The sequence below is a fragment of the Tachyglossus aculeatus genome, chromosome 15, assembly GCF_015852505.1.
Source record: "Tachyglossus aculeatus isolate mTacAcu1 chromosome 15, mTacAcu1.pri, whole genome shotgun sequence".
Lineage (NCBI taxonomy): Eukaryota > Metazoa > Chordata > Mammalia > Monotremata > Tachyglossidae > Tachyglossus > Tachyglossus aculeatus.
Window position 1 is genome coordinate 11,725,939 of NC_052080.1, and position 9,163 is coordinate 11,735,101.

The 9,163-nt window shown below is 40.6% G+C and overlaps 1 long non-coding RNA gene across 1 annotated transcript; it reads right to left on the reverse strand.

Annotated features, from left to right (window-relative positions):
* Positions 1-3,330: 3,330 nt before the first annotated feature.
* LOC119937497 lies at positions 3,331-4,988 on the reverse strand. Its single transcript, XR_005454130.1, has 4 exons — positions 4,977-4,988; positions 4,240-4,289; positions 3,549-3,599; positions 3,331-3,419 (listed from the first exon to the last, which is right to left on the reverse strand). It is a non-coding gene; the product is annotated as an uncharacterized LOC119937497 (long non-coding RNA).
* Between the last annotated feature and the right edge of the window lie 4,175 nt (positions 4,989-9,163).

Sequence of the window (9,163 nt, forward strand, 5' to 3'; positions counted from 1 at the left end):
TCCCTATCTTCTCTACTCCTGTACTGGCAATAAATTTGCCAGTTGGCTTCTCTGTGGGGAGTACCCAATGAATACTTGTTACCATGATAACTAAGACATACGGATTAAATGTAAAAGGAATAAAAGAAAATAGCTTACCCAGTAAGTCTGTTTGCCCCTTAAACTCTACTCCAGCTACATAATAATAATAATTATGGTATTTGTTAAGCACTTACTATGTGCCAGGCACTGTACTAAGCACTGGATCTGAAATCAGTCACTGCTTTTTAGATTGTACACTCTATGGGGGATAGGGACCATGTTAAATTCCCCCCGGTATTCATTCAGTAGTATTTATTGAGCTCTTACTTTCTGCAAAGTACTGTATTAAGCGCTTGGGAGAGTACAATATGACAACAAACCATGCTGCTTAGGAAGCAGCGTGGCTCAGTGGAAAGAGCCCGGGCTTTGGAGCCAGAGGTCATGGGTTCAAATCCCGGCTCCACCACTTGTCAGCTGTGTGACTTTGGGCAAGTCACTTCACTTCTCTGGGCCTCAGTTCCCTCATCTGTCAAATGGGGATGAAGACTGTGAGCCCCACATGGGACAACCTGATCACCTTGTAACCTCCCCAGCGCTTAGAACAGTTCCTTGCACGTAGTAAGCGCTTAATAAATGCCATTATTATTATTATTATTGTTATCATTAACAAATTCCTGCCCCCAACCAGCTCATATGTTTTCTCCCAGCACTTAGTAACAGTGCTCTGGTTAATAAATACTCTTAACATTTATGAAGGGGGCTGGGGAGGATTCATGGATATTGTTTCTGACTCTGTCCCAGGCCTGTAAAGGGGGCTTACAATCTACAGGGTGAAAGGAGAAAGAAAGAACAAAAAAGAAGCATGTTAGTATAAGGAAATTACAGACAACAGCAGTCGACAGAAATTACTCCTACCTAATTCATGAGGAAACTGAGGCACTAACTCCCAGGTTTATGCTCTTTCCACTAGACCACACTGCTTCTTTACTAATAATAACTGTGGTATAATAACTGCGTCACAGTGGTATGTGAACTGTGTTCAGTATGTGCCAAGCACTGTTTAAGCACTGGAGGAGGTATTATATTCATTCATTCATTCATTCAGTTGTATTTATTGAGCGCTTACTGTGTGCAGAGCACTGTACTAAGTGCTTGGGAAGTACAAGCTGGCAACATATAGAGACGGTCCCTACCCAACAGCGGGCTCACAGTCTAGAAGGGGGAGACAGAGAACAAAACAAAACATATTAACAAAATAAAATAAATAGAATAAATATGTACAAATAACATAAATAAATTATATATGCAAATCAGACACATTCCCTGTCCTATATGGGACTCACAGCCCTAAGGGCTAGTTTTTTGTCTTCTGGCAGTTCCGATAGTCCTCTTTGATTTCCAGCGAATCTGAAACATCGTCTTCTACTACATTCAGATAACCGGGGACATTGAACATCCAGTTCTAATGTGGGAGAACACAATCACAGCCTAGGGGCTAAGAATTCAGCAACCTAAACCTTTATTCGTTCCTGTGTCCTTCCCTAGGGATTTTTTAGCCGAACCAAGTCTGAATGTTTTTTCTTCACACCTTTCCCCTCTGGATTAAATCCTTTCATCAATCAGTTTGGAGAAACCTTTCTACAAGGCAGCTTTTTTATGTTGAAAGTGATCTTTATTATGGCAGTAATGTCCCAACTACTTTCAAAAGGGGTTTGATATTGGAAATGAAAGGTAAAAGACATTTAGAAGTAGAATATTTCCACAATCCTTAACTACACCTTTATTCTTAAATCAGTAATTACTGAAGAAGATGATTCATTTTGTTGTCCGTCTTCTTCCTCTTGACTTGAAGTGCTTTGCGATCAGGGAACTTGTCTACAAAGACTGTTATATTATACTCTCCCAAGCTCCTAGTAGTGTTCTGCACATAGTAAGTGTTTAATAAATATGACTGATTATGCTAAAGCAAATTCATCTGTGTAAATATTCACAATGATTGTTTATTCTTTTAAATATATGCATATAATTATGTATTTATAATATCCACATATTTGGGCAAAGCTCTTTAGCCCACACTTAGAAAGCATCAGCATTTAGAGAGTTAAATAATGATCGATATGTTTATGTAAAACAATGTATTTGCCATAATAAATTTTCTTCTTCCATTGAACTAATTTCAATACTGGGTAGGATGGAGGAGATTGAGTTACTATTGGGAAGACCACAGGACTGCGTGTCAGAAAATCTAGGTCCTAATCGTTTCCCTGCCACTTGCCTGCTGTATGACTTTTTTCAAGTCACTTGACGTTTCTGTTTTTCCTCATCTATGAAATGGGAATTTATACCTGTTCTCCCTCTTCTGTAGACGGGGAGCCCTATGTGCGATGGGGACCAGGTCTGAGCGAATCGTCTTATATCCACTACAGCACTTGGCTCATGGTAAGTGCTTAACAAATAGCACAATTAATATTACAGCCAAATGAGGAGTGACAGATATGACAGATAGTACTTTATAAATCCTTTGCTCTGCAATCCCAACATATCGAGGTTTTTCCAAGACCCAAAATATGTATTTTTTTATTTTATCATTTGGGACTGCTTGCCTGCATAACACTTAAAATTGCCAAATGGGTGCTATTAACGTGACTCTTTTCAGCTGAAATCATTGCAGTATCATCCCCATGTAATCTTAAATGTCCTCTTGCAGCTAGGTAGGAAGGGCAGAACCCCAAGAGACAAAGCACTTCAGAAATCCCCGGCTCCTAGGCTTCTCTAAGCTCTAATGAAGAATGGACTTTTCAACAGCAACTCTGAAGAAAAGCAGTTACTTCTCATGTTGGATTCGAGTGTCAGACTCAAATCTTCCCCAGATGAGCACAGAGGATGGTTTTTAAAACTCTGATTTACCCTCTTGCCATTCTTAAAAATCTTCAGTCCGTGTTCGAAATCCCTTCAGTACTTTAGGTCTCAGACAAAAGTGGAGGGAGGGGGAAGCATATTTGTTCTCAGCTTGTCAGGATGAGAGCGAGAGAGAGTTATAGTCACAGGAAATTAGCTTAAGTCCGTGAGCCGAAAGGACCTAGAGTTGAAACTTTCTCTTTTTCCTGAGGCAGTTTTGTACCTTTCTACCTTTTGTACTTCCACCCACTTTTGATAAGTATAATTTGCCATTAATATTTCAATTCATTTGGACCCTTTTCTTTGTTACCAGGCAAAGAGAGAGGGCAGTTATAAAATGTAGGAAACACGGGAGCCATACTGAAATCACTCAGCCTGCAAAACATGGTCTCGTTTGTATAGTCCCAGTGTTTATTGAAAGGATTTTTCTGGTTGAAATATATATTTCTGTCCACAATCTGCCCAGGGTGTAACTATCCTTCCGATGCCAAATCAGCAGTCTGTGAGGAGACAGCAGATGAACCTAACGGTTTTTGCTTTTATGTCAGGCACATTCCCCTTCCTCAGAAACTTCTGCAGGGACACCTGATAGTAACACCTGCCTGATTATTTTTCTTTTTACACTTTACCTCACTCTCGGTGCCCATTGTAGATGATCACATCCTGAGAAGCAGCATGGCCTAGTGGAAAAAGCGCAGGATTGGGAGTTAGGAGATCTGGACTCTAGTAGTAATAATTAATAATAATGATGGTATTTGTTAAGTGCTTACTATGTGCCAAGCGCTGTGTTAAGCACTGGGATAGATGCAAAGTAGCCAGGCTGTCCAATGTGGGGCTCACAGTCTTAATCCTCATTTTCCAGATTCAGGATTTCTCTATCTCATATCCCAACCCCTGCCAACCCTAGCTGGGTTGCCACCACACTTAAGAACTTGGCTTCCCTGAATATGTGACAGGCAGTATTTTTTAAATTTGCCTCGTTCCTAAACTGCAGCGTGGCAGAATGCTTCAGATAAATACAAGTTGTAGTAAAAAATTCTCCTTTGGGGCTCCTTTCCTGAGCCCAAAATAATGGTACCATTGAAAAATGAAAAATCCCAGTGCTTGATGGGATTTCTAAAGTATTGAAGGGAATGTGGAAATGCATGGATGGAAATACACTCAAATCCTAGCAAGCCAAATACATAAACCATAAAAAATAGTTATTATATCATAAAGTCACCAATGACTTCAACATTTCAAGGACAGAGATATCAATACTGATTAGAGAAAAAACACTCCAAACAACTCATTAATGCATATGAAAATTAGATTACAAACCTAAGGGTAAATTTTCCACATGACACTGAGAGATTTCAGGATGTAATTTCCTTGAAGAAAAAGAAAGATTTTTGTCATGTCCAATTCCCTGCTCACTGAACTAAAAATTTACCCTTAAAACCTCTCTGAAATGATAATTGTATTTTCATTTTAATCTGTGATGCTAAAATGGCATTTTTCATTATATAGTATTCCATTTGTTATTCCCTTCTGAAGCTAGCGTATGATAGAAAATATACAATAGTTTCCTGTGATCCACTTCATATGTACAAATGCTTAATATATACTGGTTTTATAATTTTCCCTTTTATAATTGCCTTACTCTCATGGAATAGGTCACATTATTTTAAGCAGTTATTATTCTATCCAATGTAAGAAAACTTTAACATCTTCAGTAGAAATGTGTTTCATTGAACTGATTCCTTTTCTCTATCTGCTGAATGTTGAAACCAACTCCTTTGCATGTGTCACTTCACTCTTTCATTCATTCATTCATTCATTTGTATTTATTGAGCACTCACTGTGTGCAGAGCACTGTACTGAGCGCTTGGAAAGTACAGTTCAGCAACAGAGCTAACCCCTGCCCACAACAGGCTCACAGTCTAGAGGCTGTCTAAAAGGTGTGAAGCAGAGGTGTCATAGTCACCTAGTTATATTCATTTTCTTGCTTATTACACCAAAGTTACCGGAGCTATAAATAGAATTCATTCAACTAATGGTAGTCACTGAGGGCTTACCTTGTGCGGAAACACCATGCTAAGCACTTGGGAGAGTTGGGAGAGGCGTTCCCTTCCCACAACGAGCTTACAGCCTGGAGTGGGAGACACATAACTAATACGAATACATTCATTACAGATATGGACATAAGTACTGTGGGACTGAGAGTGGGGTGAATACCAAGTTCATAAAGGGTACAGATCCAAATGCAGAGGTGATAAGAAATGAAGGCTTAGTCGGGGAAGGCCTCTTGGAGGAGTTGTGATTTCAATAAGACTTTGGAGGTGGGAACAGTGTCATCCTGTCTCATATGAAGATGGAGGAAATTCCAGGCCAGAGGGAGGGTGTGGTTGGTCCCTCATAATGTAGATCTCTTCATCGCTGGAGTGAACAATGGCAGAAGTGTCGAGAAAACTTTAAAGGAGTTCCCAATGTCAAGCGGTACTGAAGTATTCAGCACCATCAAACTAATCAGTTTACAGAGCATGGTAAAGAATGTTGAAGGGGTGGGAAGGAATGAGAGCACATACTAAAAATGATTTAAAAAATTACCAGCGTTGAATAGTGTGTGCAATTATCCGAATATTCATTCAATCGTATTTATTGAGCACTGACTGTGTGCAGAGCACTATACTAAGCGCTTAGGGCAGTAAGGAGGAGCAGCAGTTCTAGCACCTGGTATTCCCAGGCAGGCTCCCATCCAAGTACTAACAAGGCCCCACCCTGCTTAGATCAGACAAGATTGGGCACATTCAGGGTGATATGCCCTTAGAGAAACATAGAGAAGCAGCCTGGCCTAGTGGCAAGAGAGTGGGCTTGGGGGTCAGAGGTCGTGGGTTCTAATCCCACCTCCACCACCTGTCCGCTGTGTGACCTTGGGCAAGTCACTTAACGTCTCTGTGCCACAGTTACCTCATCTGTAAAATGGGGATTGAGACTGTGAGCCCCACATGGGACAACTAGACCACCTTGTATCTACCCCAGCACTTAGAACAGTGCTTGGCACATAGCAAGCGCTTAACAAATACCATAATAATTAATATAGCTCTCAACTTGGTTTGTCATCATAATACTATTCAAAACAGGCTTCCTGCCACTTTTACCTAATCAACCATAGTTCCCAATTTTTTAAAAAATGTCACTGGCTAATGTAGGCTTTTATTTTTTAACAATTGTATTTCAAAGAAAGGAAAGGAATAATTTAACTTGATGGGTACCCATAGCAACCACTTAAAAATTGGCGGCAATGTCAGGCCCTAATAAAAAGGCCAGAAAATACAGTGGGGGATCGAGCTAATACGCACCTGCATTCTTTGGTCCTCTGATACTGCTCTGTAGGATCCCGCATTTTCTCTTCTAGAATTGGAGTTGTGGGGTTGTCATGCTGCTGGTTGCCCTGAGGTTACCAGGTTAACTTGGAGTGTTAGAAATCCAAGCATAGTTACCATGGGGAACAGGTACTTCGTTCTAATGGCTCACCATCCACCCTTTGTTCTAATGGGAATGAGAAAGCATGTTGTTTCCTGATTTAACCTTGAGAATTCAGCTCCCATTGGAATTTTCTTTTTCATTTGTTCTTCCCAAATCCTTGGACTTTATTTTTATTTCAGGCCTAGCTACCTTAAGAGCCAACTGAGTTCATGCATTTCTTTTCTTTTCTTTTCTTTTCTTTTTTTTCCCTCCTATTAATCCCTTTCACTTCCAGAGCTTTTTGCTCCAACTTTATGACATTCATAATTAACACTTGGCAGTTCAGTGGTCCCTCACTGGGGAACCAGCAATGGGAGCAGGGAACCATCTCAGCTCTGCAGCTGGCCTGCTGTGTGACCCTGGGCGAATCACTTAACCTTTCTGGGCCTCTGTTTCTGCAACCTTAAAATGGGGATAAAATAGATCTGGAGCCATGCGGGACTGGACTGTCTCCAAGCTGATAATCTTGCCTCTCCCCCTGCATTTAGGAAATAACAAATAGTAAGAAATTAATAATATAAAATAAAAATGTTATAACACAAAAGATCAGGAGAGTCACAAGATATTGTAGGAGGTGGAAATTTGGGGAGGGAATATTTTTGTTTTTACTAATTCACGACAACTTGACTAGAAATAAGTCATTTCTGGGTGGGATTTACCTTTAGTTGGTTCACGGCTCTGACATGTTTGAACTAATCAGCCTTCTCAGGTTCATTTTCAATAAGGAGGAGCTGCCTTGCTCTTCAACCCCTCAGCTGCCTTCAACACTGTTCACCACTCCCTTCTCCTGGAAACATTATTCACCCTCGATTTCACTGACACTGTCCTCTTCTCTTTCTCCTCCTATCTCTGTGGCCTCTTATTCTCAGTCTCTTCTGCAGGCTCCTCTTATGCCTCCTACCCGCTAACCGTGGGTGTCCCTTAAGTTTCAGTTCAGGGCCGTCTTCTACACTCACTCCCTTAGAGAACTCACTCACTCTACCATGTCTTGCGGATGATTCCCAAATCTAAATCTCCAGCCCCGATCTCTCTCCCTCTCTGCAATCTCTCATGGCCGACCTCTCGCCACGTCCTGCGTCTGGCCTGGATCACCCTTCTGCCTCATCTCCAACAGGCAATTTCTCTCCCCACCTTAAAAGCCTTATTGTGTGCTTTGTAACCCTGGACAAGTCAGTTCACTTCTCTTGTGCCTCAGTTCCCTCATCTGTAAAATGGGGATTAAGACTGTGAACCCCATGTGGGACATAGACTGGTTCCAACCGGACTAGCTTTTATCCACCCCCGTGCTTAGGAAAGTGTCTGGCACATAGTAAGAGCTTACATATGCCATAAAAAAATCTATGAAGTGATGCTTATTGATCTATACCTACTTATGCATTTTTATCCATTTTATCTGATGAAGAAGCAACCAGAGAGTATTTTAAAATGTCAGTTCTTTAAATCTTGATAAGTGTTAATCTGAAGACACAGTGCCTGAGTAAAGGCAGTAGTACCAAGCTGTGAGGATGTATCAACATTTTTCATAAGTCACAGCCACTGATCCTGAGTGGATGGGGATAGACTAAGAAGAATAAGCCCATTCATGAAATAGCCAAGAAGTATTGTGCATTTCAGAATTTCAAAGTACACATTGAAAACTTGTAATTTAAACGAGTTAGCATTTGTGCCAAATTGTACTTACATATTGACATTTCAGTATCTTGAATGTAAATGCTTTAGCCTTGAAATTTGAGTCTCCCCTTTCACGCTAACAAAAAGACTGTTCCTTTCCTACATAGACTGGAGCAAGCAGCAGTTTAAGTGGAGTTGCACTTTATTTGGGAACAATCATATCTCTCTCTCCAATGTTTTTCACTATGGAAAAAACAGCTCTCTAAGCGACTGCTTATAGCCCAAGGCTTCAACTAATGTTTCAATGATTGAGCACACATGCTCTGGATAGTGTATAAAAGATCACATTAATATTAAGAATATTAACGCAGCAGAAGTCACATCTTTCTAAGAGGATCCTAAAAAATAGGTTCTGAATCTCTAATAAATACCAAAGAGCCATATAAATCTGTTTCTGAGTATACAATGCAAGCTAATTGTACGGAAACATGGAAAACATTTCAGTCACTGAGGCAGTCGTGTTATGTTCTATTACGATCACTCAGATTTACAAACCCTGAGCAGGTTAGTGAAGGCTAAGTCATTAAAAATGGCTTTTGCAACCAAGAGGGTCTAGGGAGGTTCCGAAACCTACAGACATTTCTGTGAAAACGGACTGACTGAATTATTTTACTTTCATGACCTGGCTAAAACATGAAACCGCCTTTCATGCACCGGGTGGACACACTACAGCAGGGCTTATGTGAGGTGTTTCCTAGTTAATTCTAACTTTTAGAAAAATAGAATGCATAAGGAACTGAAGTGCCTGGACAGAATGTGGTCATAGGGCCCTAGGTGAGATGCGAATCAATCAATCAGTGGTGTTTATTCATTCAGTCGTATTTATTGAGCACTTACTGTGTGCAGAGCACTGTACTAAGTTTATTGAGCACTTACTGTGTGCAGAGCACCATGCCAAACACTTGGGAGAGTCCAGTGTGACATGTTCCCTGCCAACGATGAGCTTACAGTCTAGAGAGCGAGAGAAACATTAATATAAATGAATTACAGATAAGTGCTGAGCGGGTTGGGGTGGGGGCGGTGAATACAGGAATCATTGTTATTCTTGAATAAGAATTTGGCATTC